At 37.0% G+C, this 10,256-nt stretch overlaps 1 long non-coding RNA gene across 1 annotated transcript in view; it reads left to right on the forward strand.

Annotated features, from left to right (window-relative positions):
* The window catches only part of LOC112448572 (uncharacterized), a 30,987-nt gene extending 27,299 nt beyond the window's left edge, over window positions 1-3,688 (forward strand). The window contains exon 3 of the long non-coding RNA XR_003036968.2: window positions 3,477-3,688. This is a non-coding gene — a long non-coding RNA (uncharacterized lncRNA). The remainder of the gene's footprint in view (window positions 1-3,476) is intronic.
* Window positions 3,689-10,256: the final 6,568 nt, after the last annotated feature.

The following is a 10,256-nucleotide window of genomic DNA, read 5'->3' on the forward strand; positions in this document are numbered from 1 at the left end:
CCAGGCCTGGCTTATAGACACCTCCCTGTGTGATCTCTTTTCTCTCCTCAGAGGCTGGCTAGTTGGCAACATTTGAGGAACCTAGGATGGGGCATGATGAAATTGGTGGGACTTCTGGCAACTTGGGACACTGAACGACTGTAACTAAATGGAACAGGGGAAACCACACTTCTGAATGTATTTAACATGACTTAGGAATAAACTCCTATGTGTTAAATATGGTGTTTTGTTATTTGAAGGTTAAAACAAGCATTCATTTTTTAGAGTCTTAAGACAGATTTTGCCAAATTAAGATTTGTTTTCCTTTGATATCAGTTTAGGAAGATATTAATTGATAAACACTAATTGCTAAATTAGTCAAATGTGTGCATGACTAAATAGTTTGTCCTATTCTGATTTATGTTCCTTCTCAGTGTGGCTTATTATTGAAGTATATAAATGCAAAATTTTTATAAAAAGAATAGTACATATAAGATTTTTAACTTGATAAAGATATATGACAAATATATATGTACATATAAATAAGTATATATTATGCTATAAATGTGAAAATTCATGTAAAGGGAAACTTTTTAACTACTGTGTTGAAATGCTATGGCAGGTACTGTCCAAGGTCCTGAAAATATAACAAGATACCACTGAGAAAAAGTTATACCTTTGTGAGTCTTACATTCAAGTAAAGGAAAAATAAAATGATTTTTAGTATGTCTAAGAAACATTTAGTATAATTATTAACTACTCATAACAATTATTGTTTTGATATATTTATATAGTTACATTCTTAGATCTCATTTGTCATACTCAATATAAACCTCTGTGGCCCACAACAAATATTCTTTAATAAGCATGATATAGCTCTAGTCTTAAGGACAACATTCACAGTTTAACAATTTATTTTAAACCAATCACATTTATTTACTTCTATAAACCTGTTTGAGAATATATAGTAGTTGTTATAACTTTATGCACTAACATATTAACTTTGTTGAAGTAAATAATAATTTTCAAGGATAAATTTTAATTAAAACTGTTATATGGAGAAGGGAATATATCTGTATAGTTATTCAATAGATAAAAAAAGGAATTAATTGGTCCTTTGTATCTGCCCATCTTCACATATAACACAGGTATTTGTGGTTTTATCAAGGACATATACTTTAAGTAAATTTTAGTTTGAAATGACTTGCACAGTTGTTTCTGTCTCTTATCTTCATTTTGAAATCTAATAGATAGGTCACAAGTTTTGACACAAACTCTATTTTCCTCTGTGAAGTTTTCTTTAATGACCACTTTCCTTTGCATTTTTTTCCTTGGCATTTCTATGACAACTATTATCCACTGCTCTCACTGATTAACCATCCGTATTTGTTTTCACTTTCAGTTATGACAAACAGTTGCTGCTCTTATGTTGCTAAATTTTTGTTCAAGAAGCAAATTCTTAAACTTAAGTGTTTGGCAATAACTGAGTGCAGATAAGTGCTTAATGTCTTCAGATATACTAATGGACAAAATAAAGGTTAATTGGTTAATTAAAATAATTTTAAAGATACTTAAATATCTTGCCAAGACATACTTTGGGAATACTAATGTGGTGTTATCAATACTTCAGAAGAAAATACAATAAAAGACTGCAGTTTGCTTGGAGACACTTTAAGGTATTCTTCCCATGAAATCTTAGTTCTCAAACAAAGAAAAGCTGAAGAAGTTGTTGGTAAGGAAGATAACATTCTTCTACCCTTTATGTTCTTCTGGCTGGTCTAAGAGTTGAACTGAAATGAGACAGATTAACAAAAAAAAATCAAATTTAATTTTGTACATACTAGACTTGCACAACTGGAGAAGGAAGTGGCAACCCACTCCAGTGTTCTTGCCTGGAGAATCCCAGGGACGGGGGAGCCTGGTGGGCTGCAGTCCATGGGGTCGCTGAGAGTCGGACACGACTGAGTGACTTCACTTTCACTTTTCACTTTCATGCATTGGAGAAGGAAATGGCAACCCACTCCAGTGTTCTTGCCTGGAGAATCCCAGGGACGGGGGAGCCTGGCGGGCTGCCGTCTATGGGGTCACGCAGGGTCGGACGCGCCTGAAGCAACTTAGCAGTAGCAGACTTGCACAAACATAAGAACTTCAGAGACAGGAAGGTAAAAGTTATTATATATGCCATCCTGAGCTAAGGAATGAGTTAGGGCCCTGGCTTCCAAGGACAGGAGGATCTTTCTTAGAATGTTAAGAACAGATGTTTGATAATTAGATATTTGCTCTGCCATAAAGACGGAGCCACTCAGATAAAATTTATCTCCAGTAATACCTCTTATCTGGGGAAAAAAATTAAATTATTCTAGGCAGTTAAGGGAGGGCCAGTAGCTTCTCTTGAAGCCTTGGGGTCTCAGTTGCCTTTAGCTCAAAATAATCTGCATGTAAAAGTGACACATTTTGAGAAGGTTCATTCTCAAGCCCCATAAAGTCAACAGAATAAATTTTCACTGAGGTGAAAAGAGTTCCTAATCCTCCTTAGTGGAATCCACAGTAAGCAACTTGTTTTGCTGGCTTGTGGGTTTTTCATCAGTTGATCAAAACCAGTAGGCATATTTCAGCCTGTCTTAAGAGTAGAGGTCATAAAGCTAATAATGTTTCAGCTTAAAGAGGAAACATTTCTTAGGAATGCTCAAGTGAAGTTTTAAAAGGCATCACATTTTTCATTTTACACCAAGTTCTATAGATCTTCATCACATAAATGTATTTATTCTTTTTTTTTTCATATAAATGCAAGTGCTAAGTAGTGCTCTGAGATATGTTAGCATTGTTCAATCTCATTTCTGTCTTTTCTCCCATACACGCAACCCTCTGAGTAATCTAGATAGCTGGTTTTCTTATATGGCTTATATCTTCTCTCATAAATAATCATAGTTTTCCTGATTCTTTTAAAAATATATTTTGAAATATTCTGTGTAAAGGCTTATATAATAGGTTAAGAAATTAAAAAAAAAAAAATAAAGTTAGTACTCCCTTATGTACCCGGAACATACTCCTTTTCCTTACTTTCAAGATAACTACTCTTCTGAATTTGAGATTTATGATTTCCATAAATGATAAATTATTTCTTTATATTTTTGTTACATCCACATTATTTCCTCAAAATCATATGGTTTGAAAACATGCATTTTAATTTTATAGAAGCTATTTAATAACAGTCATAACCTTTTAAAACTTGGTGTTTTTTCACTCTATTATCTTTGTAAGACTAATGTATGTCAATACAAGTGACAAAAACTGTCTAGTTATGCATTTTTTAAAAAAATCCATTTTGGTGTGGAGGGATCACACGGACTCTGTTTTGCAGCCACCTTCATAGATAGGTGGGGCCATATGATTGAGTTTTAGGTAATGGAATGTGAATAAAAGTGACAGTATATTTCTGGTCAGTTAATTTTAAGTAACAAGGAATCTCTCTGACGTTTTTCCATTTCTGCTTGCAGAATGAGAATGATGACAATGTCTTAGAGGATAATGGGACCACAAGATGGAAAATGCATAGTTCCTGAACTACCACTTGGAGAAAAGCTGACAGCTGAGGAGAAATGCATGTGAATAAGGAATTCTTTAGTGTATTTGAACTATTACACAAAACATGTAATGTTCTTCTGACTAATATGACACTAATATAATACAATCACAACTGTAGCTCATTCATTTTGTTGCTCTATTTCAAGTACAAGTAAACTAAAATTATTTATTTCTTTTTCACTTAAAACACATTTAAAAAATTATTCTTATGAACAACGCTGCAATAAATAATGTGTACATCATTATCATTGAAGCTTTATTGATTGTGGAGTGAGGCATAGAGAGGGGAATTGATTAATAACTTGTCATTCACCAGTTGTTTATATTTGCATATCATCTAATATTCTCATCAATTCTAGAAGGTAAGCAGGAGACCATTAAAAATTTACCTCAAGAAAAAAATGGAAAGTAATCCAAGTTGATGAATCTGTGACTATATATGGAATTATAGACAGAGCAAATAATACATGCATGGATATGTGTATTTGATCTCGAGCCCCCTTGACCTGCAGTGGCTTGAAGGAAATTGAGGTTGGACCGTGGCAGTGACAGAGCTGAATCCTAGCCGCTAGACTAGAGCTCAGTGACAAGACAAGACCCTGGCCCCCCAGCTTTGCAGAAAATAATTCCCACAAAGATGGAAAGCTGTGAAACAAGTAATGTGTTTACTAGGAGGGAAAAGAACAGTACGCACATGTGGATAGACATATGTGTGGATACACACGTGGGTGGACTCAGACAGCTGTGTGCTTGTGGTAGTTTCAATCACTTATATGAGGCACTTCTGAGTTTTCTCTGGCCCAGCGTTTTGAGTTGCCTTGTTCTGAGTCCTTATTTGGCACATCTCAGGAGCCTCCCACGTGTGCGCATGCGTCTCATAAGCAAGATGGATTCCCGCAGAATGGCTTATGGGTAATTTGGTGTCACTCCCCTTTTGACTTCCAAGGAGCTTTCTAGTCAGAAATGTCTCCTTGACTTTGAGAATGAAAAATATGTGGTATTTTATTTCTTATCTGGGCAGGGCCCAGCCTCCTCTCAATTATCCTATTTTTGCCGTTTCTGTCCACAAGGAATGAACTCAAGCTGCTCACCTTGAAGGGGTTGATCTATCTCCCGCATCAAATTCATTGTATAAAATAATCATAGTATGTAACTTATATAAATACAGAGCATAACATGGAAACATTATGTCAATCAACCAAAAATCAGTAGGGGTCTCTTGTAATTTTAATATTCCAAAGTTTTGTGTTTTTGTTAATATTTCAAGAGTAAAAATAATAATTAACATGAGGGTTTACCAGCTTAGTGGATTTATGCTAAATACATATGGTGTTTATTGAAAGAATTGGAACTCATTTTTAACTTCAAAACTATGAAAGAAAATCATTTTCGTAGGTCATACTCAGCATTTTGAAAGAATAGGGGAAAAATCAGTATGTGAACTGTACATACTTTGTAAATATTATTTTATAAAATACTTGGTTAAGAATTACCATGAAGAGAAAGCTTTACAGATTTTGTTGTATTAGGTTCAAACATTTCTCCAGAGGAACAGATATCCAAAATGAAGTCAAAAAGCATATCAGAAAAATATAAAAAATTTAAACATTGTGAAAAACAGTATATTGCTGTCAGTAATACACTAATGGTGTCCATAAATGGATGAGAAGTTACTGAATAAACCTGGGCAAAGAACATAAACTGATCATTCACTGAAGAAAGGACAGTAAAGTTTCAGTTGTGCACAGAAATATCCAGATGTCACATGTAGCCTAAAAATAGGTAGTCACAATCTGAAAGTAGAGAGGTGTTTTATTTGGTGGGAATGTTTAGGACTCTGAGCCCAGGAGAACGTATCAGTGTGTATGTGTGCTAGTCGCTTAGTCGTTTCCGACTCTTTGCGACCCCGTGGACTGTAGCTCGCCAGACACCTCCGTCCATGGACTTCTCCACGTAAGAATCCTGGAGTGCATTGCCATTTCCTTCTCCAGGGCGTCTTCCCAATGCAGGGATTGGACCCAGGTATCAAACCCAGGTCTTCTGAATTACAGGCAGATTCTTTACCATCTGAGCAAAAACTGCTCCAAGGAGACAGGAGGGAAAGTCAGACTACATACAAGTTTGCAATAGAAGGAAGAGGCTGTCTAAATATCAAAGATCAGAAATCAAGTTAAGGGATTTAGCATTCTATTTATGGGAAGATGCAGGCCTCTGGGCTCATTGAATTCATTCCTTTCATATGTAAAATGAAGATCATGGCATCTGTCCCATCATCTCATGGCAAATAGATGGGGCAACAATGGAAACAGTGACAGACTTTAATCACTGCAGATGGTGACTGCAGCCATGAAATTAAGTGATGCTTGCTCCCTGGAAGAAAAGCTATGACAAAACTAGACATCATATTAAAAAGCAGAGACATTACTTTGCCAACAAAGGTCAGTCTAGTCAAAGCCATGGTTTTTCCAGATAGTCATGCATGGATGTGAAAGTTGGACTATAAAGAAAGCCAAGCACCAAATAATTGATGCTTTTGAAGTGTGGTATTGGAGAAGACTCTTGAGAGTCCCTTGGACTGCAAGAAGACCCAATCAGTCCATCCTAAAGGCAATCAGTCCTGAATATTCAATGGAAGGACTTATGCTGAAGCTGACACTCCAATACTTTGGCCAACTGATACAAAGAACTGACTCGTTTGAAAATCCCTTGATGCTGGGAAAGATTGAGGGCAGGAAGAGAAGGGGACAAGAGAAGATGAGATGGTTACATGACATCACCGACTCAATGGACATGAGTTTGAGCAAGCTCCAGGAGTTGGTGATGGACAGGGAAGCCCGGCATGCTGCAGGCCATGGGGTCCCAAAGAGTTGGAGCAGACTGAGCTACTGAACTGACCTGATATGCTCCTGGGCTATCTGGCCAATTCTATTTCCTTGTTCACCTTGCTTGCATTGCCCCAGTTCTTCAGCAATCCTCTGGATCACAGTTATGGGAGCCCTCATTAACATTTGGAGGCCAGAAATCACTGACGGCTGTGAAATTTCTTGTTTATTGATTCCGTAGGAGATATTTTCATTTCACACACATATATTTAAAACAATGAAATATTAACCTTTTACTACTATATTGCTTTCACTCAAATTAATCTTCAAAGTATATAGGTTCAGGACAAATTACAGGAACATAAAATCATCATGGATTGCTTGAAATTGTTCAGCATACTTTTGGTAGGTTACAGAATGCTTAAATAATGGTTACATTTTGGAAGTAGAACTACTTTTCTTATGAGAAAGACATTTTCATCATGTACTCTCTGTTGTCTGTGTTATTTTTATTATGTGCAAATATATATTTTTGAATTTGGTGCCTGAATTTTTATTTAATTAATGCAATTATTAAACTAGCTTATTACTGCTTCATCTGTCACAAATTACTACAACTGTAGTGGCATAAAGCAATGTGTGTTTATTATACAAACTTTTGTTCTGTTTTGTTTTTTAAATCAGGAGTCCAGATAAAGCTTAATTGGATCCTCTGCTTTCATTCTCATAAGCATAAAATGGAGGTGGCGATTGGGTTGTGTTTTTTACGGGGAGGCTGAATTAGGGGAAAATCTGCTTCCAAGCTTACTCAAGTTGTTGCAGAATTAATCTCCTTGAGATGATAAGACTGAAAACCCCAACCTTTGCCGGTTGTTGTTGAAGGCCAGCCACCCCCAGCTCCTAGAGGCTCCACACATTGTCTTGGTTTCTTCAACATGGTTGCTTCCTTCATCAAGCCATAAAGAAGCATCTCTAGATTGAGTTTGAGAGTCCTTATGGGCTTCCCTGGTAGCTCAGACAGTAAAGCGTCTGCCTACAATGTGGGAGACCCAGGTTCGATCCCTCGGTCGGGATGATCCCCTGGAGAAGGAAATGGCAACCCACTCCATTATTCATGCCTGGAAAATCCCATGGACTGAGGAGCCTGGTGGGCTACAGTCCATGGGGTCGCAAAGAGTCGGACGCGACGAGCTTGCTAGATAGAGATTGCTATCACTTGCTTGCTAGGTAGAGATTGCTAGCAAGATGACATTTTATATAATGTAATCACAGGCATGACATCTAATCATTTTGGCCATATGTTATTGGTTAGAACCACTTCACAGATCTCACCCATATTCCACAGAAAGATAATAAAACCAGAAATGGTACTGGCGGTGGGGATCATGTGTGGCCTAGAGTTGATTTACCACGTAAAGAGAATAGAAGGAAATAAAAGAAATGGCTGACATAATAACTATTCTAAACAAGCCATCTCACAAGCAAAAAGACAGAATAAAAACAGTATCTAGCATTTCCTATATGTAATAATCTTATTTACAGTAATCTAAATTGAATGTATTATAAACTTTAGAAAATTTATTTCTTTGCTTTTCAAGATTGTCTAAATGTCTTTATATATAAGATAGAATTAGAATTTTAAGTAAGAGCTGTTTCTCCAAAGATGTGGATATCATTGACCAGATATTCATGAAAAATTTGAATAAATTCCTAGTTACTTAATGGCCATCCACTCCAGTATTCTTGCCTGGAGAATTCCATGGACAGAGAAGTCTGGTGGCTACAGTCCAGTCCATGGGGTTGCAAAGAGTCGGACACAAGTGGCACTTGGGTTTCACACACACACACATAACATATGACCTATCTTTGTTGTTGTTTTTAATTTTAGTTGTGCTGAGATACATACTAAGTCAGTAGGAGAGAGAACTCAGAGAGGTTATGTAAATAACCTTTGGGAATAACACTTGTGAAGCAAACATACATATCAGTAAAAATAATTATCATTTTCTATTCACCTTTAGCCAAAGATTGCAATGGGTAATTTAAAAAACATTTGAAATACTTGCATACTATTCAGAGTGTTACCTTTTCTTGGGTTCTCAGTTTTAACAGACCAAGCCGCAAAGCTTATGTATATGAGTAAAAAGAAGCCTTCTCATCAGAAAAACAATATTGGGCTTTATTATTTATTATTATCAGGCTTAGACAATAAGCTGACTTCATAAGGTGTCAATGTTTGTCCTTAAGTGTTTAAGGAAATTCACCAACAAAAAGTCTGACATAGATGACAATGTATTACTGTAAGAACAGAAAATCTGTCCTGATTTTATTTGTGTGTCAATACAAAGTCTTCACAAAGAGTAAAACAGGAATATAAACAGCAGCTTTTTTTTTTTTTTGGCTATGAAGCATTCAAGTGAAGTCAAAGTCTCTCTTTTTTCCTTTGCTACCCTGTGGACTGTAGCCTACCAAGATCCTCTGTCCATGAAATTCTCCAGACAAGAATACTGGAGTGGGTAGCCATCCCCTTCTTCAAATAGCTCTTTAATTATTCAAATAGCACTTTAACTATCCAGCCTATTTCAGGCATTATTGAAATTCCCTTAGACTTTTTTTTAATGCTTGCTTAATTTTTTAATAAGATTCATTTCTTTGCTTGTTTACTTTTGGCTGCACTGGGTCATCATCCCAGCATGTAGGGACATCCTGGTTGTGGGGAGCAGGGGGCTACTCTGTTGCGGTGCATGGGCTTCTCATTGCAGTGGCTTCTCTTGTTTCAGCTCATGAACTCTAGGGCACGTGGGTTTCAATATTTGTGGTACACAGGCTTAGCTGTTCCATTACATGTGGAATCTTCCCAGACTAGGGACCCTGTGTCCCCTACATTGGCAGGTGGACGCCCTAATGCTTTTTGTTGTTGTTGTTATTGTTGTCATGCACTTGAATATATGTTAAATGAGATTATGATGTCTCCATCATTGAGAATAGTCTCCATTCTCCATGACTGAAGAATATCATACCCTTTTATTGCAAGGAGGTAGCCACCAAAGGTCCCTTTTGGGACCTATGGTTTTCTTTTGACATTTTGATAATTTTATATCCAAAGATTTCATAAACCTGATTTATTTTCATTGCTTTGAGATATTTAGGGGGAATTGCTGTGCTTAGTTGCTCAGTCATGTCCAACTCTTTGTGACCCATGGACTGGAGCCCACCAGGCCCCTGTGTCCTTGGTGATTCTCCAGGCAAGAGTAGTGCAGTTGGGTTGCCACACCCTCCTTCCGCAGATCCTTCCAACCCAGGGGTCGAACCCAAGTTTCCCACATTGAAGGTGGGTTCTTTGCTGTCTGAGCCACCAAGGAAGCCCATGTTTATTCTAATGTCACAGATTGGTTAAATGATACATTGAAGGAAGGGAGAAAAGTACCCCAACATGCTGATGTTGGTTTTGTTCTCCTTTGCTTTCTTGGGTCTGTCCTCCTCTTCTTCACTTTCCAGGCTCACACCTTGCTATTCTTGCTTCAGGAATAGATAGTGTATTTTGATTAAATATGTAATTCTCTATTCCAGATATTCTATGTAGGATGGATTGTGCCAGCTTCCCATTTCTCTGGAACCCCGCCCCTTCTCTACCCACCTGTTCTAAATGTGGGCTCCCTGCTAGATTGGTGATTCTTACCAGAAGGCAGACATGATAATTTAGCTATTCATGACTTAATTGGGGCATTAAATAAGTTAGCGTATGTAAAGCACTTAAAAAAATGCATGACGCAAAATAACCATAAATGTTAACAAATAGTTGTGATTCTAACTGACACAACTAGTCTACTTTAAGAATGAGCTGAGAGGCAGAGCCTGTGATTTAATCCT

The sequence above is a fragment of the Bos taurus genome, chromosome 10, assembly GCF_002263795.3.
Source record: "Bos taurus isolate L1 Dominette 01449 registration number 42190680 breed Hereford chromosome 10, ARS-UCD2.0, whole genome shotgun sequence".
Lineage (NCBI taxonomy): Eukaryota > Metazoa > Chordata > Mammalia > Artiodactyla > Bovidae > Bos > Bos taurus.